The 26,614-nt window shown below is 38.1% G+C and overlaps 1 protein-coding gene and 1 pseudogene across 3 annotated transcripts in view; one reads left to right on the plus strand and one right to left on the minus strand.

Annotated features, from left to right (window-relative positions):
• The window catches only part of CPQ (carboxypeptidase Q), a 660,399-nt gene that overhangs the window by 487,156 nt on the left and 146,629 nt on the right, over positions 1-26,614 (minus strand). The window lies entirely within an intron of this gene.
• On the plus strand, positions 23,210-24,052 carry LOC308506544 (large ribosomal subunit protein uL10-like; annotated as a pseudogene). Its single transcript has one exon. The product of its transcript is annotated as a large ribosomal subunit protein uL10-like (transcript).

Below are 26,614 nucleotides of genomic sequence, written 5' to 3' on the forward strand. Positions count from 1 at the left end.
GGGTAAAGAAGGAGAAGGGATTAAGAAGTACAAATTGGTTGTTCCAAAATAGTTATGGGGATGTAGGATATAGCATAAGGAATATAGTCAATAATACTATAATAACTATGAATAGGGTCAGGTGGGTACCAGATTTATTGGGGTGATAGATGGGAGGGGTATCGGGCAGAGTAAAAAAGGTAAAGGGATTAAAAAATTCAAATCTGTAGTTACAAAATAGTCATAGGAATATAAAGTAAAGCATAGGGAATATAGTTAATAAAATGGTAATAACTATGTACAGTGGCAGGTGGGTACTAGACTAGTCAGGAGGATCACTTCTTAAATTATATAAATGTCAAACCACTGCGCTGCACACCTATAATTAATATAAAATAACATTGAATATAATTAGTACATTTAAAGGGGGGAAGGGGAATAAGAGGTACAAATTTCCAGGTATAAAACAAACAAGTCATGGGGATGTAATGTACAGCATGGGGAATATAATCAATAATATTGTGATAGCATAGTACGGTATTAGATGGTTGTTGGACTTATCATGGCGATCACTTCTTAAGGTATATAAATGTTTAATAACTACGGTGTACCCCTGAGACTAATACAATATTGTATGTTAGCTACATTTTTAATAAAAAATCTTTAAAAACCTTGAAAATTACTGATGTAATTCTTGGTTAGAATGCATAATTATATATATCTTCAACCGAGTACTACAATAATCTTTTATTATTGTTATTTTTAGAAAGGTACATTAGCCCAACTAGGATGTTTTCATTATTAGTAAAAAATAATAATTATTACTATGAGTTTGTATTTGGAGAGGCAACAAAATGGAACAAAATATTGCTATATCACATTTCACTTAAAAACACTGTACAATATAATATGTAATTTAGAAACAGGGATATAATCTGATATATAATTTGTACATTCCTAACAAGAAATAGAGATCTTTTATAAAAATTAAAATAGTGAAGTATACAGACAGAGTAAGGCCAAACAGAGGCCAATAATTAAGGACAACTTGAAGAAATTATCTCCTAATTCACAAATTTAGGGTGACCATACATGAAAAAATTCCTTCTAGACCTGGAGTCAATCCAAATAAGAAGGATGACCAAAGGCACCAGTTTATTTGTATAAAAGGACTAAAAACACTAGCCCTCCTCAGTGTGAAAAGACATAGGCCAAAAGTAGAAATATCTTGGTATATAAAAGCAAAAAGGGTTTGGATAAGATGAATACAGATTTACTACCAAATACTCTCATACTGGTACCTACGTAGTAGATCAGAACTAATTTTGGGGAAATCAAAATGTACAATTTTAACAGTGAGTGATAAACCTGCAAAAAATTTACCTAAAAAAAGAGAGGATTGAATAAAATCATGAATGACACAGTCATTAGAAGCTGAACTCTTTTCAATCAACCCCAAAACATTGGCACCACACTGACCCAAGTAAAGTTCCCTATGGGATCACCAGGAGGCTTGCAAATCTGAAAGACTGTTAATCTGCTATAGCTCAGAAATACAAATGTCCCCTTACAGCCATTTCAGTCAAATAAAAGGAAGCAAGCTACAGTACTGTTTTTCTATAGTCTGCAAAGAGAACAAATAATTCTATGGTTATCAACAAAGACAAATGGTATTATGCATCTCAAACATTTCCTCTTTATTAATTGTAAAAGATGTTTTGTTTTGGGTCATAACTTCATCTCTCCATTCATTTAACAAAAAGTTAAGAGCATATACTAAGCACTGAAGACACAAATGTATAGGATAAGAACTACACCCTCAAAGAGCTGCCAAGTATAATAGGAACACAGATAAAGTACCAGCCTCTATAACTGAGGTAGTTACAAGGCTCTGTGAGAGCAGAGGGGAGGACTTATGCTGGAGCTGAGATGTGAAACATAAGCAGTAATTTACCGCTGGGCATGTGAAGAACGTGGGCATGGCACTGAAGAAAAGGTAACCTAACAGAGAAAAACAACTCATGCAAACACATAGGGGTTTAACAAAACATAGCCTCTGGAGAAAACAGAAAGTAGTTGGATGGGAAATGGGGGGAAATGGTGGAAGATACACAATAATAGGAAGAAATTATTCTCCAAGTTTGGACTGAAAAGCTCTAGTGTGTGAAATATGAATACACCATATATAGTAGTACAAAATGCCCTAAGGTGCTGTAACAGGGGATACAAGGAACGTTTACCACCCCTCATGCAGCCAGGAAAGGTATAAAAAAAAGCTTCTTTCTGATCTTTACTACACCATCTCCCTAGCACAGAGAATTCACCCAGATGCCACATCAGGACAAGGACAGCAAATGAAGTACCTCAAAATCTCCAAACAAGCCACTACTTATTACATATCTGGTTATTCCTTGGAATTTGCATAGAGGGAAAAATAACCCATGCTTACAAAAGATACTTAGTCAAGCAATTAATTTACAAAGATACTTAAAATCTTCTGTTTAAAATTCCTAAAATACTAATAAACCAATTGACAAAAAATAAAAATCTATACTCTTGAGCAATTAAAGGACATTTGAAATGTTTAAACTTAAATGGTGCAACATTTTTTCAAAATACTCTATTCTTACACACAAAAGGTTGAAGTCATTGTTCCTTTACTTGAATTCAAACTGGAAATATGGAAATATTAAATGTTATACTCTTCAAAATGTTAAACAACTATTTTTAAAACCCAGGCTATATCATGCCTTTGAATTCAGAAACGTATATATTCAAAGGCAACTTTGGAACACTATTTAAAAAAGATTTGCTTTTCATATATTGTCTTCACAGTCCAGATTATCTTTTTCACAAAAAGAGATAAAATTCTTCATACAATGTTATTTTTATTTTTTTCTACTTAAATCTGGAAGCAAACTAAAGCAAAACCAACTTTTCTCCTACTGTGAATTATATTCTCTCTAATAATAGCTTTATATTTTGAGGAAACAAAGCAAAACCATTTGCTTCTATTTCTAAATATTTTTCCTAAATATTATTGTTTGAAATGTCTCAGGCTATGATAGAATGGCCAAAATGAATAGGGTAAGTGAAGTGGAAAAGGACAAAATGAAAAGAGAATGTGCTGAAAAACAGAAGGAATAAGATTTAGGAACTGAAATTCTTACTGACTTTTTATTGTGTCACTTTTTCTTCTTAAGATTAAATATACCACTTACATGAAAACTTAAATATTTCTCCTAAACCTTCTTCCATTGCTCAACAGGATTTACTGACATAAATTTAACTCTTAGTCTTCTGTCTAGAGCGTGTAACAAATAAAAAGACCAGAAATGCTAAATCCTAACAGAGACCTAAAACTGAAGTTCACTTCCCAACTCCTGCTAATGTTCCTGGATTTATAATAATTAGCCCTTAACGGCCTTAATGAAGATTTGCTTCCGTATTCAATTCAAAGTTCAAATAATACTGGGCTTCTATTTTCCATAGCTAATATTCCACTTATTCATTCAGTTGTTCAAGAAAGCTCATTGAGAACTTACTATATACCAAAAACTGCAAGAATTTGGAGAAGATACAAAAATAAGCAATACTCAGTTCCTACTACTCAATATCCATTTTCTCTTTTTCTTGCTAAGCAAACCCCAATTTTGTTTGGAGAGCAAAGTGTCCAGCCCCACTAACTTAAGTCTATTGTTGTCAACATGGATGGTACTACCCCGGGAGGCATTTTGAATGGAGGTGGGGGATATTTTTGGTTGTCATAAGAGTATGTGGTCCTACTAATAATTAGTTGGCCAGGGACCCTAGCCATACTGCTATGTGGGGGACAATCCTGTATACAAAGAACTCTCCTACATTCCACACTGCTTTTTTAAGTATTAAAAATCTATTATCTGAGCTTTGAACCTAACTCTATTGTACCTGAATATATATATATATATATATATATATATATATATATATATATATATATATATATATATGGGTTTTGTACACCTTTAATGTATGTTGACTTTTTAAACAAACTACCATGTCCATCAAGGAAGGACTGTGCTATAATTTTATTCCAAACTTTACCAAAAGCTGGTCATCATTGCAGTAAAACACCAATGACTATGCTGCCTCTGGTACTGGAAACACCATCACCACACCCTCGGGGCGGTCTGCATTTGTTGCTGTCACTTCCACCATGCAAGCATCTGAGTACTTCCTTATGTCATCTAGTCCAGTCACGCCTTGGAATTTACATTTTGAAATACATACTTTGTTAAAAATTACTTTCCTTTAATTCCTCCTTTACATTGCAATTAGGATAGCAGACTGATTTATTTGAAAATATATATCAGCAGATTATCTATGATGCTTAATTCAGGATAATAAAGCCAGCATTATAATTTTTTAAAGAGTCATTGCATCTAATACAGTGGGGAACTAGTGATTTAAGGTAATTTAGCAATTCTCTTCCTTATTCTTCCAGCCAACCTTCCAGACAGGGGAGGCCCTGTAACACAGTTCTACCCAAAGAGATCCAGAAGCAGCTGAGGAGAAAGTGGTCACAATTCTAGATCTGCATCAGCTACTTTGAAACCACAAGGGCAAGTCCAAGAGAACTGGTCCTGACATCACTGAGCAACTGAACCGATACCAGCACTGCCAACTTGTCTGATATGTGAGAAAAATAAACTCCATTTGTTTCTGTCACTGTTAGTGGGATTTTCTGTTCTTTGCAGCTGTGAATACATTTCCAACTGCTTTACTATAAAACTTTAGGGGCTTCCCGGGGATCCATAATTACATCTATTGTTTATTCTAATTAACACAATAAGCAAGGCCTAGGATTTGGCATAAGGTCGACACGGACTTCCCACATGCACTTAAATTCTAAATATCCAACATCAAACTCAAAATCTTCCTTTCAAACCTGCTTTTCCTTTGTCCCCCATCCTCACCCCTCTAACCGCATTAGTAAGTTAGAAATTACAGTGTGTTATTGAATTCTTTCATCTCCCTCAGGGAGAACAGGTGAACAGTTAGTTGGCAAATCGTGCCTGTAATTCCACCTCCAAATTCTTTCTTGACTCACTTCCCTCCTCTTCACCCTTATCATTACTTCCCTAGCTCAGAACCTCACATCCTTCATTTGAAACACTTCCTCACATATCTCCCTGCCCTAATTTCAGGTCCACGTCCAATCCATCTTCCAAATTGCCCCCAGATTATCTTAAACCCAAATAAAATTACTTCTTTGCCTAAAACATGTTTGCTCACTGTTTACTATCAGTGTTATGGGTTTGGCGTTACCTTTTTTTTTTTTAAAGTTTATTGGGGTGACAATTGTTAGTAAAATTACATAGATTTCAGGTGTACAATTCTGTATTACACCATCTATAAATCCCATTGTGTGTTCACCACCCAGAGTTAGTTCTCCTTCCATCACCATATATTTGATCCCTCTTACCCTCATCTCCCACCTTACCCTCTGGTAACCACTAAACTATTGTCTGTGTCTATGAGCTTTTGTTTCTCATTTGTTTGTCTTGTTTTTGGTTTATATACCACATATCAGTGAAATCATAGGGTTCTCTGCTTTTTCTGTCTGACTTATTTCGCCTAGCATTATACTCTCAAGATCCACCCATGTTGTCACAAATGGTCCTATTTCATCTTTTCTTACCGCCAAATAGTATTCCATTGTGTATATATACAACTTCTTTATCCATTCATCTATCAAAGGACATTTGGTTGTTTCCATGTCTTGGCCACTGTAAATAGAGCTGCAATGAACATTGGAGCACACGTGTCTTTATGGATAAATGTTTTCAGATTTTTGGGGTAGTTACCCAGGAGAGGGATTGCTGGGTCATATGGTAATTCTATTCGTAATTTTTTGAGGAACCTCCACACTGCCTTCTATAGTGGCTGCACCAGTCCGCATTCCCACCAACAGTGTATGAGGGTTCCTTTTTCTCCACAGCCTCTCCAACACTTGTTACTATTTGTCTTGTTAATGATAGCCATTCTGACTGGAGTGAGGTGATATCTCATTGTGGTTTTTATTTGCATTGCTCTGATGATTAGTGATGTTCAGCATTTTTTCATATGTCTATTTGCCATTTGTATGTCCTCTTTGGAGAAATGTCTCTTCAGGTCCTCTGCCCATTTTTTCAATTGGGTTGTTTTTTTTGTTGTTGTTGAGTTGTATGAGTTCCTTGTATACTTTGGATATTAGCCCTTTATCAGAGGCACTGTTTGCAAAAATCTTCTCCCATTCAGTTGGTTGCCGCTTTATTTTGTCGATGGTTTCTTTTGCTGTGCAGAAGCTTTTAAGTTTCATATAGTCCGATTCGTTTATTTTAGCTTTTACTTCCCTTGCCTTTGGAGTCAAATTCATGAAATGCTCTTTGAACCCAAGGTCCATAAATTTAGCACCTATGTTTTCTTCTATGCAGTTTATTGTGTCAGGTCTTATGCTTAAGTCTTTGATCCATTTTGAATTAATTTGGTACATGGTGGCAGATAACAGTCCAGTTTCATTCTTTTGCACGTAGCTATCCAATTCTGCCAGCACCATTTATTGAAGAGGCTGTCTTATCTCCATTTTTGTTTCTTTGTCAAAAATTATCTGTCCATATTTATGTGGTTTTATTTCTGGGTTCTCAATTCTATTCCATTGGTCTATGTGTCTGTTTTTCTGCCAATACCATGCTGTTTTGATTATTGTAGCCCTGTAGTACAAGCTAAAGTCAGGGAGTGTGATGCCTCCAGTATTGTTCTTTTTTCTTAAGATTGCTTTGGCTATTCGGGGTCTTTTGTGGTTTGAAACAAATCTGATGATTTTTTGTTATACTTCTTTAAAAAATGCCATTGAGATTTTTGATGGGGATTGCATTAAATTTGTATATTGCTTTGGGTAATATGGCCATTTGAACTATGTTGATTCTTCTAATCCATGAGGTTTGTCTTTCTAGTCTTCCAAATCATTCTATGTTGTTCCCCTAACTTTACATTGCAGCCCCAACAATCTGTTTATCAGTCCTTAAAGTTATAGAACACTTCTCCCTCTCTAATTTTGCTCATGCTGTTCCCTCTGCCCCCCCGCCCCCAAAAAAATGCCCTCTCATTCTTTCTCCATTTGGAGAAGTCAAAATCATGATGTATTCCAGTTCATTTGTTTCCAACTCCTATGCAGAACTATTTGCTGCCTTTTCAATACTGTACTGTATGCTACATGTTTTTGTGTCTGTCACCCTGCTATTAATCACTTAATAGCGATAATATTTTACTTTTATAAAATTCAACATGTTCTCTACAAGGAATGTGTTTTGTTTGGTATGCTAAGCAAATAGCACAATACTTATCAATAAATATTTATAGAATAAATGAATTAATTCATCAAACAAGTAGTTACATTTCACAACAGAGGTATGCAGTGTTGATTCATCACTTGAATGATTACTTCTGCTGTATCAGACATTAGTTTGTTCCTTTTAACTATAGCATATTCAGAAGATCCTTTCATAAAGGAGTCAAGAAACCTAGGACTTGGTCCTGGCTCTGCCTCTCCAGATGCAAGACCTTGAACAATATTTCAAGTCTCTCTTTGTGTGTAAAATAAGGGGTTGCATTTCAACTCGAATATTCTACTATGGATTTTCTTAAATATTTAATATCAGTCACACTTTTCTTTACACCCCATGTTAAAACTTGATTTATCACCTTATACCAAACTCTTAATTGGTTCATATATAAAAATTAATACACAATCTTTCATTTTATCTCCTCCTACCAGCCAACTGAAATTGAACTCACAAAGGTCATAAAGGATGCCTTGTTTCTAAATCCAATAAAACCATTTCATTTCCTATCATACTTGACATCTCAAACATTTAACATTATAGACAGTCTCTCCTATTCCAAACTCTTCTACCTACATCACTGCTCTCTTTCCCAATCTTTTTTGTAGGGTCCATTTCCTCCATCTACCCTTTAAAGTTTACTATTTCCTAGGGCTGTCTCCTTGACCCTCTTCTACTACCCGTACACATTGTAACTGGCAATTTCATTCACCCCAAGACTTCACTTACCATCTACAGCATGAGATCATCAAGAGGTTAAAACAAGCTCTCTTAGTTTGGATGCCTATAGACACCTCAAACTCAACATATCCAAACCCTTTCATGACTTTTCCTCCAGAGTCTGCTCTTCTCCCTGAACTCCTCACTCTTGGTGTATAGTGTTTACACCACTCCATCATCTTGACCATTTGGGACATCTCACTCTCTTTTAACCCTTCTGCCACTTAATCACTAAGTACTATCAAATTTAACTCCTAAAAAGCTCTCAAACCCATCTTTCCCCTGGAAATCTTTTTTATCACGTTGGTTTCTGGCCCTATTACCTCAACCTGAACAACCACAGCGATCTCCTAGTTCATCTCCCTGACTCTAGGCTTGTCTTCTCCTATATAATCTCTTTGCTACAGTGGTTATCTTTCTTCAAAATATTTATATTAAAAATATCAATCTCTCCCACTAAACTATAAACTCAACATGGGCAAGGACGGTGTAGAATCCATCTTTGAAATCGTAGGATCTAGTTTGAACCTCTAGGACCCAGCATTGATCCGGCATTTAGTAGGTACTGAATGAACATAGGTAGGAAATATAGGAGGTGATTTTTGAATTAGTTTTGGAAGACTCCAAGACTCCACATGGTTGGCCAGACTACAGAGTAGCTCTCTTCTCTATATAATTCAAAGAAAAGTGCTGAATATATTACATGTGCTCAGTAAATATATACTATCTTGAGCTGAACTTTTCTGTTTAAGTAGATTAATTCCCAGATATAGGACCATTTCTCCTCAATGGCATTCATGTTCTCCTTGCAACCTGTGTTCTGTTTATCAGATTAAGCATTCAGACTGTATTTGTTGATATAACTTTTCTAGCATCTATTTTCACACAATGGGGGACAGGAGGGCAAGACAGAAAAAAAAGGAAAAGACCAGGCAAGAACCTCTTCTCCCACTGCAACTTCAATTCTACTTGCTATTTTAGCAAAGTGCCATAGTGTTTAAAATCCTTAGAAAATAAAAACAGGTGAATTCTGAATAAAGTCTGTAGATTATACCAATGGCAATTTCCTGGTTTTGGTATACTATAGTTATATAGATGCTACCATTGGGGGAAGCTGAGTAAAGGACACAACAGATTCTCTGTATTATTTTTGCAACATCCTGTGAATCTGTAATTGTTTTAAAATAAGACACTAAAAAGAAAAATAAGTCCTACCTACCTGACTTCATTTAAACTTCAAACATTTTAAAAATATATTGTTAATATTTATACTTCTGGAAAAAAATGACACAGAAGTAAACCAGAACTGGTTCTGTTTGTTAGAATCAGACTCCAAGATAGGGAAATGAGTGCCCCAGGCCCATCTCTCCTACCGTCTTGAGTAAGATTCACCTGTATCCAACAGCTTCACCATTATTTTTCCTAATAGCCATGAAAAGGAGGCTTTATTTCAAATGTCTTTGCCACTTAACATGTCACCCTGAATAAGGTATAGGCATTGTAAGGACAAGGGAGGATGACTTAAGGAAGAGAGAGAAATCCTAACAGCTGGGAAAGAAGCCAGTGCATGATTTTTCCCACTCTTCTCCCACTGGTTCTGGGAGTTCATACAGGGACATCAGATTCACGAGTTGATGAGAGCAGGGCAAATGGTACACTGAGTGGCACTCCCTTTCCCAGAGGGAATCCCAGGAACTCTGGGTTGGGAGGTGTAGGGGTGACAATCTTCTGGGAGTGGCCCACCAGGAAACCCCTCTCCTCACACCGAATCATGGCTCCACTCTACAAATGTCAAGTGACCTTCTCTCTCTTATCCCTCCTTACCTCATCAGCAGTGGCTGCCTGATTTTGTGTCCCTGACATTTTACTGTTTACTAGTGAGCAGTTTTGAGTTTGCCTCCTAAGAAAATTAATTAGGTTCACTTTACTAATCCTTTTTCTGGATTTCTTTATCCCTTTGAAGTTTCCTGAGTGTCTATAACAATGAAACTTAAATTCCTACTGCTCAAAAGTAGACATCTTTGTCATACAGCTAATTGTAACTAACTTTTGACCTACATCGTGATGGGACAGAGAGAAGTAAATATGAAACTCCCTTATACACTGCTTAAGTGAAATAATATGATTAAAATTCTCATAAATGAAATCAACCGTGAACCCTAGGACAAACTTTGTATTTTTGCCTTGCAAAATCTGCACTGAAATTCAAACAGGATATGACATAGCTCTCTGTCCCTTGGTTCTCTGAGGATGCCAGGCTGACCACGAGGATAGATGATCTTGAGAACAGGGGTCTATGATCTGTGACTTTGTCACATGGCCACACACCTGCAATTAGCAGCCACACCAAGCTCATACAGTCAATAAAAGTACAGATAAGTCATGAAGAATGCAGTTTACACTCTTTGGAGCTACATACAAAGTGGATAACCCTGATATTAGCAACTTTGAGGTCCTACAGTCTAAGAGAAACTAAGAAAGGGGATGAAAGGAGATGGGACTGTAGCCTCGTAAAGTCCTAATTTTCCAAGACTTGGATGCCCAACATAAGAGTAATAGGAAGTGTTTTATTTCTGCCAGTAAAACCAGTGAAGCATTTGTCTTCAATCTGGTGATATTAAAAAGCTATTACAAGGCACAGCAGCCTCTTCCAGAGGCAGGAGAGAGAATATGGAGAGAGAATACTTCCTCGAGTCAGACAAAGCGCAGAAGTCTTCCAGAGACTTCCAGAGATATATAGATTTAATTACCATTCACCAATATAGGGTTACAGTAAGCTGACTGTACTAATGTGTTTTTATTGCTAAACAGCATACTTCTCCCATGTATCTTCCCCTGAAATGGTTAATAACAAATTCCAAAGAACACTCTGGTAGAGATATTAGTAATTTGCTTTGGAACATGCCTTTCAGTTTCCCTCACCTAAGCCAGGCTCCCCCATCCCATAAACACAAAAGCAGAAAGACCTTCAATGAATCTTGCTGCAAACACAGTTCTCCTTATAGCCCAAGCCAGGCAAGTCCGTTTAGCAAGTTACTTACTGAAAAATTTGCTCTTAAACTTGTAAAAGACATATATGAAAATGCTGTTAAGGTTCATGAACTTAAAAAGAAAATACCATCTAGCTACATACTGTTAACTCAACCGAGATTCACCATTCAGTTTTAAAATCTGATATGCGGGTACATTTTTCCACAAATCCTAACATTTGCTCTTTGCCACACAGCACATTAGCAAACACTGGCTGAGAGCACACACTTACTTGCTTTGCAACAGTGTGGTCTCCCTCCTGCAATGGGAGCACACAACATCTGTTGCTTCAGGCCCTTGCACAGGAAAAAGAGCTCTTCTCAAAGGTGTCAAGGGGAAATTAATGTGCTGATTCCTCTCTGTCCCAGAGGTCAGACATTAATCAAACGTAGCAAAAGAGTCCAGCCAAATAGATTCACAGTAATGGAGCTAAAACAATTATTCAAAGTGCTTAATCAGTGAATGTAAAATAAAACCACTGTAGCACCAAATCAGTGTACAGCCAGCAAAATAATCCTGGGGAGAAAGATCATAAAACAAGTTTTCTAGGAAGTGGAGAAAGCAAGGTAATACAGCAGATGTTTGAAAGCAGGAAATCAAAAGGCAAGTTAAAAAATTTTAAAGGAATTGGAGAGACACTGGAGAGAGATGAGTTTAGAGTGTGGAAGAAAGACCATGGTGGAAAATATATCCCAGTCCAGAGGTGAGAAGGGAGGGGAAAAGAAATACAAAAGAGGCATTGGAAAACAGTTGAGAGTGATTTTTCTTAATGAGCAATTTCTAAATCCAAAAAACTAATTTTTAAAGAGAATCACATTAATCAGAAGACTAGGCATATAATTTAAAGGATTATGAAGACAGACTTTAAGAAAAAGATTCTTAGATCCCAGATAGAGACTGCAGAAGCAAAAAAGGAACTGAGATCTGTTTACATCAGGGAAGATACTAAAGAAAAAGGGTTGGGTGGAGGAGAGAGAATAAGAGGCACCTCCACTTATCTCAATTTTTGTTGATTTAGTTCCTGATATCTCACTCAAAAGATGAAAAGCCAATTGTCAGGTCACTCAAATCATGTTTATGGGAAATGAGGTGAGGAAACACTGAAGTGGGAAGAACTACCCCATAATTGCCTAGAGGTCTACTAAATCTGTGAAGCATCGGGCCTATTTCCTAAACGCAGTGTGTTTGATTTCCCTCCAGAGAATGCAGGAAATTGTACCCTTTGAAAACAGATGAGAAGTTTTGGATAACATCAGTTTCTACTGGAACACTCTCCCCCCTCTCCCCCCCCCATGAGTCGCAACTCGCAGCCTGCACACCAGTGACTGATACATTTAGTAGCAGATGAGGGGAAGTTTGTTGTGACAGCTGTGCAGAAAAAAAAAAAATGTCTGAAGATTAGGTGGATTTGCAACCTGAGAAGGTGATTTGGGTTTAGAAAACTCAAAGTCGTCTCAAGAAGGGAATAGAGCACAAAAAAATTAACAAAAGGAAATACAGAGGGGCCAAAAGCAAAAGCCTAGCTTGTTGCACTTCTCTGCATTGCCTTCCTGTGTTGGAAATGTCTGCTGACCAGTCAGAAAATCCCCCAAGAACAGTCAGAAGGTCCCCCAAAAGCAGTTGCACCATGCTCTTTTATAGCAGTGAAGACCTGGCCCAGCTTAGGAAGACTGTATTACTTGCAAGATACATTGATATAGAATAAACTTGAGTTATACTTGAAGGTGATTTTCCTCTATTTGTCGTCTCTTCTCTCCTCTGTATTACTAACGCACTCTCTCACCGCTACACACACACGCACATACACGCACACACACAGGCGTGCACATGCACACATATGGATGTGACAGCAGATGATGGCTGCTGACTGCTCCCCCACACACACACACAGGGCCACTGGTGTTCTGCTGAACACAGCTCTGCGGGGCTGCCTTTGTCTCCCATTTTCCTCTGCCTCCATAACTTGCTCAGAGGCTGGCCCCTTTCCCCAGTGAAGTGTCACAGGCAGGACATGAAACACCTCATCTGTACAGCCCAGCCCAGAGCACAGCCCAGAGAGGCTTCAGAAGGAGAAGACCAGAATAAAATGGAAGCAGGAAAATAAACAACAAGTGACAGAGATGACACTTGAAAACCCTCTGGACATTACCTCTGTGTAGTCTACTACAGAAGTTACATTCCTCACTTGATGGAGTCAGGAAGAAAAGAAAAAGGAAGGAAGAAAACCAGTATTGACCATTGCCCTAGCAAGTGACTGGGCTGTGTAGTCTCATATATGTCATCTGATTTAATCCTTATATGCAACCATTCATTGCAGGTTATGATTACTGCCAAAATGGAGGCTCAGAGAACGTAAATAATTTGCTCATTGTCACCTGGGTCGTAAGAGCCTTTCCTTCCGCATAGTTTGGGTTAGGTGATCCTATAGGTCCTAGTACCGCTCTGTTCTAAGTACTTTCTTCATAGCACCATGTTTCCCCGAAAATAAGAGCTAGCTGGACAAGCAGCCCTAATGCGTCTTTTGGAGCAAAAAATAATATAAGACCCGGTATTATATTATATTATACCCGGTCTTATATAAGACCCAGTCTTATATTATATTACATTATATTACATTACATTACATTATACTATATTAGACCCAGTCTTATATTACAGTGAAATAAGAACGGGTTTTATAATAATTTTTGCTCCAAAAGTCACGTTAGAGCTGATTGTCCAGCTAGGTCTTATTTTTGGGGAAACACAGTACATATCTCTCTGCATTATAATTGCCTGCTTATCTCTCCGTCTCCAGCTCTAGACTGAAGGCAGAGGCTATCTCTTCAGTATCCCTCAGTGTTAAATACAACGTCTTGTGTATATGTGCTTGAGGAATGCTGGGCCAGAAATGAGAGCCTACCATTCTGTGCTGTCTCTGAATAATACTGTTTGGAATTTTAACTTAACCAAGTGCTTAGCAAAATGAAAAAGAGTAGCTATGAAAACTAAACATGTCCTACTTTCAAGCTCTTACTGTGTCATCTCTATGGTACTAATGCTACAATGTGGAACGTGGTTACGAATTGTAAAATAGGGTGTTTAAATGCAAGTGACTATACAGCACTGTAGTATTTGCTATTCCCAGGTTGAAAATGAATATTAGATGGAAATGCTTATGTCTGACTATAGGTTTTTTTCCAGGTTCTGTTCTATGTAGTAATGAGAAACATTAGTAAGCCCTGCTTTCACTCTTGGAGTCCCACAGACACCAATTATTTACATTTAATGTCACCACTTCAAAATGTTTAAGATGTTCTGAACTTTGGTGGGTTATTTCTTTTAGAGACTGGAACAAAAAGAGAGCTAAATTACCTTAGCCCATGTTTTTGGAAGTCATTATGCCTTCTGCACCACAGAACCCATGCAACTGTTCCAGCAATCCTATTTCAATGCCTGTTTCCAAAGAAGAAAATACAAAACTTGACCACCAGGAATGTTTGTACTGAGTCCATGCCTAAAGCAGGGTGGCTCTGCTGGGCTATCACCCCTGAAGCCCCATCAATTAGCAAAGTCTAACGAACCCAGAAAACCAGCAAAAAGAGGTCAGCCAAACAACTAAGTCCAGACTGCAGTAAATCTGCTTCTAGTTACTTTTTGTTCGTGTTCCAAACACATCTACGTACAGACAGACTTTAATAAAGGCATGTGCAAAAGTTGGTTTTACTGAATTCCACACCCAATGGGAGTAGCAAATTGTGGACTTGAAAAAAGTAGCCTCTAGCCACCAGAGCCAAAGCTGAGCATTGCATTTAATTCAAAGGTACTGAACTCTATGAAAAAAGCTCAACCTTTCTCAATTTGTCTTGGCATTGGTGTGATTCCATGCTGTATTTTAGGGTTAATAACACTGTAAGGTCTCCTCTCACTCTCCTGACTACTTGGATTGGATATTTTATAGAGTATACAGGAAAAATAGTCACTTGAATGCTACTGGGAATAATAACAATTCTAATAGACCTGAAAGCTGATGGCTAATACTCTTGTTTTTTTTTTTTCCCATTGTATTCTTTTGATTCTTCATGCCATTAGTCTAAATGATTTTAATCACATTTTAGCAGCTCTACTGAGGCTTAATTAACATATAATATACGTATTACACATACTTAAAATGTACAAGTTGATGTTTTGACATATGTTTACATCCATGAGACCATCATTACAATGAATATAATGAACATATAAATCACTCCCAAAAGTTCCTGCATGCCCCATCATAATCCCTTACTCCTACCCCTGGCCCAAGGAAACCATTGATCCGCTTTCTATTATTATACATTAGTTTGCATGTCCTAGAATTTTATATAAATGGAATCATACAGTATGTATTCTTCTATGGCCCAGCATAATTATTTTGAGATTCAGCCATGTTGTAACATATAACAACAGTTCATTCCTTTTTATTGCTGAGTAGTTTTTCATTATATGGATATGCCACAGTTAATCTATCCATACACCTGCTGATAGATATTTGGGTTGTCTCCGGTTTAGGGCTATGACAAATAAAACTACTATAAACATCTGTGTACAGTTCCTTGTATGGACCTATACTCTAGTAATAGAATGGCTGGACCATTTGATAAGTGTATGTTTAACTTTTTAAAAAACTGCCAAATTATTTTCCAAAGTAGTTGTACCACTTTATTTTCCCACCAATAGTATATCAGCGTCCTGTTTCCTCCATATCCTCACCAACACTTGATACAATCAGTCTTTTTATGTTCCTAATAGGTGTAACACAATAGGTATAATGGTGTCACATTACGGTTTTATTTTACACTTCACAATGACTGATTGTGTTAAGTATATTTTCACGTGCTTATTTGCCATCCACATGTCTTTTCTGGTGACATATCTATTCAATTTGTTTACCTGTTTCTTTACTGGGTTATTTTCTTACTGCTTAGATCCTAGAGTTTTTCACATATTCTAGATGTTAAGTCCTGTATCAGATCTATGATTTGCAAATATGTGTATCACCCCATCTGCAGCTTGTCCTTTCATTCTCTTATGAATTGTTTGAAGAGAAGAAGTTTTTAATTTTGAAGAAATCCAACTTATCAATTTTTTCCAAAACTTATTATAAAAACTAAAGTAATTAAGACAATCTGGTAATGGAATAAAGACAGAAAACAATAGATCAGTGGAAGAGAGTAGAGTTCAGAAATTCACTCACATTTATATGGGCAGTGGCTTTTCAACAAAAGTATAAAGGCAATTCAGTGGAGAAAGGTTGTTTTCACCACATGGTATTAAAACAATAGGATATCCATATGGGGAAAAAGAAAACAAAACAAAAACACTTTAATCCATATGTTATGGGCTCAAATATATGCCCAAAATATCCAGTTGAAGTCCTAACTCCCAGTATTTCAGAAAGTGACTGTTGTTTAGAGATGGGGTCATTAAAGATGTGGTTAAGTTAAAAAATAAATCATTAGGATGGACCCTAATCCAACATGACTGGTGTCCTTATAAGAAAAAAAGATTAGAACACAGATATGCACAGAGGGAAGATCACATGAAGACACAGGCAAAAGACAGCCATTGACAAGACAATGAGAAAAGCCTCAGAAAAAGCCAACCCTGTCACTACCCCAACCTTGGACCTCTAGCCTCCATAATTGTGAGCAAATATTTCTGTTGTTTAAGTCACACAGTCTGTGGTGCTTTGTTATAACAGCCCTAACAAACTAAAACACCATAAATCTCACCATACACAAAAATTGACTAAAAATGGATCATAGACTTACACTTATAACTTAAATTATAGAAAAACTTCTACAAGAAAACCTTTATGACCTTGGGTTATGCAAAGATTTCTTAGATACAACACTAAAAGTATGATTCATAAATGAAAAATTGATAATTTGGACTTCAATCACATTTTAAGCATTGTTTCCTTTTTTAAAAAAAATCTTATGCAGAGCACCTATGTAGAGAACAGATACAAGCAGAACTTCTCTGAAGGGGGCAGGGACCCTGGGTACTGTTACCTTAGTCCTCCCATCACCTTCCTTTCTTACCTCTAAGATGTCTCTGTAGAATACAGGGTACCAAATAGAAAGTGGAAACTACTAGATTTTATTAACAGAATGCTTGTAGCTGCCCAAAATAATAACCACAAACTTTTATTGAGTCTGTTATGTGTTACACAGTGTGATAGATACTTTCTTATATTTTTTTCTCCTTTAATCCCATGAGGTAGGCATCATTTACATTCACACATGAGGAAACTAAAGGTCTCCCAGCCGGTACACATCACAGCTGGCATCTGAGCCCAGTTCTGACCCCCAAGTTCATGCTCTAATTTAGAGTTCCAATGTTAAAGGACACCTCACACACAGTGTCTCAAAACCAAACATAAATGAATGATAAGAACCTGGACTTCCTGTGGACATGAACCACTTGCATGAAAGAACTGTCAATTCAAAAAAATGGAATTCCTATTTTTTTAGAAAAGTAAACTATAGCTAAAAACAATGCATAATAAACATCTAGGATACATTTCCTATAAAGCCACACCAGCATGTGACAGTATGATAACACAGCTATGAACAAAGATTTTTAGCAAGCCCCCTCTTCCAGACACACACGTGCCTTCGCTGCTATCAAGCAAGAGGCACCCTGGGTTTGCAGCTGATAACTTCTATTTGTTTAAGGGTTAAATAAGCTAATTAACTTAGCCTCATTTAGACGAGGGACAGAATAGCATAGTGGTTATGAACATATTAATGTCACATAAACAGTGAAGAGACTGCGCCCTGATTAGGCCCAAGGTTTGATGCTATTAGTAGAGGTAACAGTTATAATATCTTTATTAGGTCATAAGGATTTAATATCACATTATCACATTTAATTCTCACAACAACTCTGTGACCTAGGTATCATTAGTGCAGTGTTATATTAATAGATGGAAAAGAGGCTTACTGAGGCTAAACAACATGGTCAATGTCATACAGTAAATGAGGGACAGAGCCATGATTTGCACCCAGGTCTGTGACTACAGAGCCAGTTCTTTGAACTACGGCTGTAATCGACCTCTCTTAGGGAGAGGAAGGGCAAAGAAAACAGGAAAATTCTCCAAACTCTCCTTTATACCTTTCCACTTCAATTCTCTGGGGTAGGGCGATCACTCCTCTGGTCACTCCATAGACCCTACAGGGGTGTCCCCATTGTAGGAGTCAATCAAAGCTCGCCAGGGGAGGAAAATGAAGGGTACTGAATTGCAGGTACAAAAAGCCCTGGCCCCCGGAGGTGGTGAAGTTGCATCCGTGAGGCAGCTTATCTGTATGGCAGTTATCTGCATCTGATCAGCATCACAGACTTCAGGCTGCTTGTGCATGTATATTCCTTCCCATGAGCCAAAACTCCAGCCGGGCCAGTGTTCCTTGCTGAGAAAACTGCCTCAGACCAGGAAGGTCTCAGGAGTAATGGAAAAATGCTTGCCATTCACAATTTCTGCACTTTGGCAATACATCATTGAAGATTCAGAGGGAGGTTTTCACCTGAGTCATTAATAGCTGCCTATTCCCTATGAAGTTTAAGGCAAACTGCTCAGCCACACAATGATTTAATTGACATATATCCTGAGATTTTTATAGCTTTAGTTTTTCTTCTTAGAAGATTTTGCTTCTCTCTGACATAATTACAAGTTCCATATTTTTGCCCTAAGGCTAAAATGCAAATTATTTCCTGGTACACCACAATTTCCCAGCACTGACTATATAAGGCAAGGTTGCATAGCATTTAAAATTAAAAACATCATTTTCCTAAATGTGTATGTCATTATGATGCTTACCAATGTGTTTTTGCGGGTTAAGTCCCAGTTCCTATGTATTTCAGTCAAAGGCCTGCTGGCACCATGATATAAGCCTAAAATTTACCACAGCTTTTCTTCTCTTTAGATGTTCTTATGAGTTCCTTCATAACACACTTTATGTGGCTCCAGGATATCAATTATAATGCCTTATAACCATGAGGGGCTAAATTCATCTCTATTGGGTAAAGTCCTCTTTATGCCTCTGAGAAACAGTTCTTCTCATCCATCCTTAAAACATCTCCACTGACAGACCTGAGTAAAGGTCCCAATTTGTCCACTTATGAGCTTGTGTAAATTTCTTCACCTCTCTGAACCTGTGTTTCTTTCTCCATAAAGTGGGAACAATAATACCAGACTTATGGAGTTCTTGTGATACAGGTTTTAAACAGCCCCCGATGGGGCATATAATAGGTGCTCAGTAAAAGTTAATTCCCTTCACTTTCTGTGCCCTTCTTATCCATGAAGCTCCCAATTCTACCCCTGACAACAGACCCCAGATCTGTAGGGGTCATAGGGAGGAGAATAGAGTTTATAATCACAGCTCAGGAAAGCATAAGAAACAGAATAGCCTTTTAAAAGGCTGTGTTCAGCTGTGTTGAACATCTTCCTAAACAAGGTGCAGAAAAGTTTAGTGGCCATGAGTTCAGATTATGAAATCAGGGAAACTTGATTTCAAACCGCAACTTTACCAGTACTATCATGTTTCCCCGAAAATAAGACCTAACAGGAAGAGAAGCCCTAGCATGATTTTTAGGATGACATCCCCTGAACATAAGCCCTAATGCATCTTTTGAAGCAAATGTTAATATAAGACCCAGTCTTATTTTTGGGGAAACACGGTAGCTGTGTGACCGTGACTAAGTTACCTAACCTCTCTAAACTGCAGTTTCCTTGTGTGATTCTGGGAATAATAGTAGTGGTCCGCACTGCAGGGTTATGAAGAGTTTCAAATGACAAAATGTATATAAAGAAGCCAACACAGTAGGTGGTATGTTATAAAGACTCAGTATTAGTGATCATTTCCTGTTACTAACAGTGATAGACACCATGGCCTTGCTAAACTAGCAAATACATGGCTCCTGGTCACCATGCTGCCTTACTCACTGAATAACTTTGGACAAGTCACTTAAATGTTTTGCACCTCAGTCTCCTCATCTATAAAATAGGAATGATAATAGACTCAACATTCTTCACAGCATTATTGGGAGTATTAAATAAAATAATGGGTGCAAAGCACCCTGTGAAAAATATGGTGTACAACTTTTAGAAGATGTTATTATTATAATACAAATGTTATAGAAATGCTAATGGATGATAATCATAAGGTTATCAAGTTCATCCAAAAAGCAAGTCGGTCTGCATAGGACTTAGCACAAAAGAAAAAATGAACCCAGAAACATCCATCAGTCAAGAAATCACACTTCAAAGAAGAGATTCAATGCTTCATACATATTTATGTGTTCTATTTCTGACTTTGGAATTCAACAGCCCATTTTCCTAATACTAAAATCTCATCTTTCACTGGATGTTTCAGAGAAAAGGAAGAAAGGAGACAAGAGAAAAATTTGCACCCCCGGAAGGCAGATTAAAGGTAGGACAGGGATGGAGCAAGGTGAGTAAGCCCATCCTGCAGAGAGCCGTGGAGCAGCATACTTACTGTCTTGGTCCCAGGAGAGAAGACTAGGCAGCACATTATTTCCCCCACCAAGAGAGCAGGAAGCAAGGAGATGAAGCCTCCATAGCATGTGTCTGGGTTCCAAATTCTCGTTAGAAAATACAGAGGGTGCCAAAAAACATGTATACACATTTTAAGAAAGGAAAAAACTGTACTAAAATTGTAACACTCAATACATATCAATAACACAAGATGAACACAAGTCATGTCTATATATTTTTTGGCACCCTCAGTATTACTCAGACGTTTCTTTTTCAGGGTTTAGCACTGGTGGAAGAAAGAGGACTAGGAGCTCAATCCTATCCCCTTCATGAAGCTGAGCAGCTTATCAATACATATGTATTGAATATCTACTGTATGGGGAATACAAAGAGTTAAGATTTAGATCTCACCTTCAAGGAAGTAGCTCATGGTCTAATTGGTGAGACAGTACCTGAGATAATTATCAATGCAAGTAGTAAACTAGGATGTGGAAGCATTAAGGAGACAGATAAAGGAGTTGGGGGGTAAAAAGATTAGGAGAAAACTCAAGATGAATTAAATGGGAAAAAATTCAATCCCTGAGGATGAATTAAAAACACAAAAATAAACACAAAACATGAAAAGCAAAATAATAATTAAAAAAAAAAACAAACCTACCTGAGATACCTAGCTCATCAAAATTTAGTAATAGGCTAATGGTTGGACTTCTTAACATGGTGCCAGGCTAACTGTACATAACTGTACACACATTATAAAACACACACACACACACACACACACACACACACACACACACACTAAACCACAGGATCCGGTCAAGATGGTACAGTAGGTAAATGCTGTGCTTACCTTCTCTCATGACCACATCAAAATTACAACTAAACTACACAACAACCATCATTGAGAATCGCCTGAAATATTGCTGAACTGAAGCACTACAACTAAGGACATGCAGAAGAAGCGACATCGAGACTGACAGGAGGGGCAGAGAGGTGGAACAGGCTGGTCCTATATCCATGTGGAAGAGTATCTCGGTTGTGGAAGTCCCATGCAGAGGAGCGATGGCTCCAAACCCCTTCCTGGCACAGGATTCCAGTGAAATCTCTATAATTTCTGGTTGTGAAAACCAGAGGAGACTGTGGCTGAGTGAGACGGAGGGTGGCTACAGTTCCAGGCACTCCTCTTAAAGGGACCACACCAGACTTACCAATGGAATCACTGGCTCTGAGCTCTAGCGCTGGGGCAGCAGCTGGAGAGGCGATAGGGACATATGGGGGCAGAACCAAATTGTTTGGCTTCAGGACAAGGGATGAAGTGGCAGCTTTCTCCTGGACGGAGGAGCTGACAGAAGCCATTGTTTCTTTGTTTAGCCCTCCCCCTTTCCACTGTGCAGACATAGGCAGTTGCCTTATGTGAATCTCCATCAAGCTGGCTAACGCTGATTGTTCGCCACACCGTGGTGATTCAAGACCCTGCCCCACCCAACTTTCAGGTACCCCAAGCCCCTTCCAGTGGTTTTTCATATAAACGACCTGCCTTGACTCATGTTGCAGACTTTCCTAGGGTCTCTCAAAAGTATGCTGAACACAGAGAAGAAAAATCTGGCTTGAGCCTGTCCCGTACCTCTGGCTAAGCAGCCCTAAGCCCAGCACTAGCGGCAGCTGGCCTTGGTTCGCATCTTGGCCTCTTGAGGCACTTCCAAGCATGGCACAGGCAGCAGCCATCTGTGACTTGCTTTGTGGCTCCTGCAGGGTGGCCCCAGGTGGGGCACAAGCTGTGGCTGAATTTGACCTGCAATGGGTCCCCTCTCAGGTGACCCTGAGGCTGGCACACCTAGTGGACAGCTTTGAAATGAGCCAGAGCATCATCCAGCTGCCTCCAAGAATGACACACCCAAGGGGCAAATTGGACAGGTACCAGAGCCATATTGCGATAGATTCAGCTCTGTAGGGTCAATCCTGCACCACAACTCCTCCACTGTAGTCAAAGCCAGTCCTCAAAACCAGTGAGTCTGAGAATCTATCATCCCATTGCTGTGCAAGTAGCAATCAAAGATCAGAAGGAGGACACACACAACCCACACAAGTGACACACCGGGAATGATGCATGGCTCAAGTGACCAGGTGATTGCGTCACTGAGCCCCACAGCACACTTACTACATAAGGCCACTCTACTAAGACTGGGAAACATAGCAGCCCTACCTAATAACACACAGAAACAAACACAGGGAGGCAGCAAAAATGTGGAGACTAAGAAAAATGTGCCAAATAAAAGAACAGAAGAAAACTCCAGAAAAATAACTAAACAAAATGGAGACAAGTAATCTACCAGATGCAAAGTTCCGAACACTGGTTATAAGGATGTTTGACAACCTCAGGAAGAACTTCAACAAAGAAATAGGAAACATACAAATGGAGATAGGAAACATACAAATGGAGATAGAAAACATAAAAAAGAGAAGTCAGAAATAAAGAATATAATAACAGAAATGAAGAACACATTACAGGGAATCAACAGTAGATTAGATGAAACATGGATCAAATCGGTAATTTAGAAGATAGAGGAGCCTCTAGCCAGGCAACATTGTAAGAGAGACATCATCTTTAAACCCTGCATGGCAATCCCTGATGCACTGCGATGATGCCCAGGGAAGACAGGCTGACCTGAAATCCAACTACTTCCTTAAGATCATCCAACTTCTGGATGATTATCCACAATGCTTCATTGAGGGAGCCGACAATGTGGACTCCAAGCAGATGCAGCAGATCTACATGTCCCTCTGTGAGAAGGCAGTGGTGCTGATGAGCAAGAACACCATGATGTGCAAAGCCATGCAAGGGTATCTGGAATATAACCCAGCTCTCGAGAAACCACTGCCTCATATCTGGGGAAGTGTGGGCTTTGTGTTCACAAAAGAGGACCTCATTGAGATCAGAGACATGCTGCTGGACAATAAGGTGCCAACTGTTGTCCATGCTGGTGCCACTGCCCCTTGTGAAGTCACTGTGCCAGCCCAGAACACTGGTCTGGGGCCCAAGAAGACCTCCTTCTTCCAGGCTTGAGGCATCACCACTAAAAGCTCTAAAGACACCATTGAAATCCTGAGTGATGAGCAGTTGATTAAGACTGATGACAAAGTGGGAGCCAGCGAAGCCACACTGTTGAACATGCTGAACATCTTCCCCTTCTCCTTTGGGTTGATCATCCAGCAGGTGTTTAACAATGGCAGCATCTACAGCCTGGAAGTGCTTGACATCACAGAAAAAACTTTGCATTCCTGCTTCCTGGGGGGTGTGTGCAATGTTGCCAGCATATATCTGCAGATTGACTACCAAACTGTTGAATCAGTACCTCATTCTATCATCAGTGGATACAAGCAGGTACTGCTGTTATCTGTGGAGACTGATTGCACCAATGGAACAGAATTGAGAACCCAGAAATAAATCCCTATGTATATGGGCAGATAATTTTCAACAAAGGAGCCAAAAGAATATAACGGAGAGAAGAAATCCTCTTCAATAAATGGTGCTGGGAAAATTGGAAAGCCACATACAAAAGAAAGAAACTAGACTGCTATCTGTCACGATACACAAAAAATCCACTCAAAATGGATCAAAGACCTAAACATAAGACCTGAAACAATAAAATACAAAGAAGAAAACAGGTACAAAACTTATGGACCTTTGTCTTAGAAAGGATTTTATGAATTTGACCTCAAAGGCAAGGGAAGTAAAAGCAAAAATAAATGAATGGGACTACAGCAGACTAAAAAGCTTCTGCACAGCAAAAGAAACCATCAACAAAACAAAGAGGCAAACAACCGAATGCAAGAAGATATTTGCAAACACCTCTGATAAGGGGCTATCCAAAATATAAAGAACCCATACAACTTAACAACCAAAAACAATCCAATTTAAAAAATGGGCAGAGGACCTAAATGGACATTTGTATGTCTCCCAAGAGGACATACTACCGGCCAACAGGTAATATAAAAATATGCTTAACTTCACTATTAGGGAAACGGAAATCAAAACCACAATGAGACACCACTTCAAACCTGTTAGAATGGCTATTGTCAACAAGACAAGTAATAACAAGTGTTGGAGAGGCTGTGGAGAAAAAGGAACCCTCATACACTGCTGGTGGAAATGTATTAGGTAGGTGCAAAGTAGTTGTGGTTTTTCCAACTGTTTTTAATCTTTAAATCGCAATTACTTTTGTACCAACCTAATAAATTGGTATAGCCACTGTGGAAAACAGTATGGAGGTTCGTCAAAAAATTAAGAATAGAATTACCATGTTTCCCCGAAAGTAAGACCTAACCGGAAAATAAGCATAGCATGATTTTTCAGGATGACATCCCATGAACATAAACTCTAATGCATCTTTTGGAGCAAAACTTAATATAAGACCCAGGTTATTTTTGGGGAAACCAGCAATCCTTCTTCTGGGTATCTACCCCCCAAATTTGAAAACATTAATCCATAAAGATGTATGTATCCTTATGTTCACTGCATTATTCACAGTGGCCAAGACATGGAAATATCCAAAATGTCCTTCAATAGATGACTGGATAAAGAAGATGTGACATATCCAATAGAATACTACTCAGCCATAAGAAAAGATGAAATACTGTCATTTGTGACGTCATGGATGGAGGTTGAGAATACCATGCTAAGCAAAATTAAGTCAGATGGAAAAAGTTGAGAATCACATGATTTCACTCATGTGGGATATAAAACTGAAAGTAACAAATGAATAAGACAAAAACTCACAGACACATATAACAGTATGGCAGTTACTATAAGGAAAGAGGGAAGGAAAGGTAAAAAAGGGTAAAGGGGGTTAAATGTATTCTGACAAAAGAACATCTGACAATGGGTGATGAACACACAATGCAATATATACAAGATATATTATAGAATTGTACACTGAAAACCTATATAATTTTATTAACCAATGTCACCCCAATAAACTTAATAAAACTAAAAAAAGGAAATCACACGATGGCAACTATAGACAGACCTAGAAATAGGTCAATACATAATAAAGTATTTAACAAACACTGTGACTAACAGTTACAAAATATTGGTAATATGGTAGAAAGGCATTTGTTTCTTGTGTCAAGAAAAAAGAATATTCAAAACTCCAGAAAGAAAAACGATTTCCAAGAATGGTGCCAATATGAAACAAGTCAAATAACAGCATGAGTCTGAGTAATAGATGGAATATTAAAAGAGAAATAATTCATTTAGCCTTGACCTTTGGAACATTCCCCTTAAAGGGGCACAGATGTTGAATTGCATTGCCTTTTCTATGTATTCAATATTCCTACCTAATACACAGTGAATATTTACATTACTATTATATTCAAATATTACCAGCTTTTAACTTTCAAAGTCAACCCACAGACAAAGTATGAAAGATTTATTATAATTAAAGACAGAATCTCTAAACCTTCCCCAAATAAAAGTGAAACATAGTCATCACTTTGGTAAATGTGTAAAGAAAAAGAGGAAAGAAGAATGTTAAACTGGTAAATTCATTTCCGCATCTTAAAAAACAAAGATTCAAGAATGTTTAAAGCTGATAAATCAAGAAGCTGAAGTTTAAAAATTTTTTTTTAATTATAATGATTACCAAAAAAATTAAAATTGGGAAGGATTTGAGGAGAGGTAAGAGTGGTATAAATAATTTTCATATTGAAGAATCAATACACTACATATCTACAGTTAAAAAAATAAAAATGGAGACTTCATCAAAATGGCAGCGTGAGGTGAGCCTCTCTAAAGCTACCCTGGAATTTACAACTAATCAAACAACAATAATTCCACAAAGGACTCCCTGCACAGCAGACAGGCAAGACGAACAGGGCCACTACTGAATTCACCTAAAGGTGGGAGACTCGCAACAGGGAAGGAAGGAAGGGAGAAGTGCAGAGACGGAGCCTCAGGGGAGCAGGACGAACCTAGCTCAGTGCTCTAAGCTCGCTGCATCCCGCAACT

This window comes from Rhinolophus hipposideros (assembly GCF_964194185.1).
Source record: "Rhinolophus hipposideros genome assembly, chromosome: 13".
NCBI lineage: Eukaryota > Metazoa > Chordata > Mammalia > Chiroptera > Rhinolophidae > Rhinolophus > Rhinolophus hipposideros.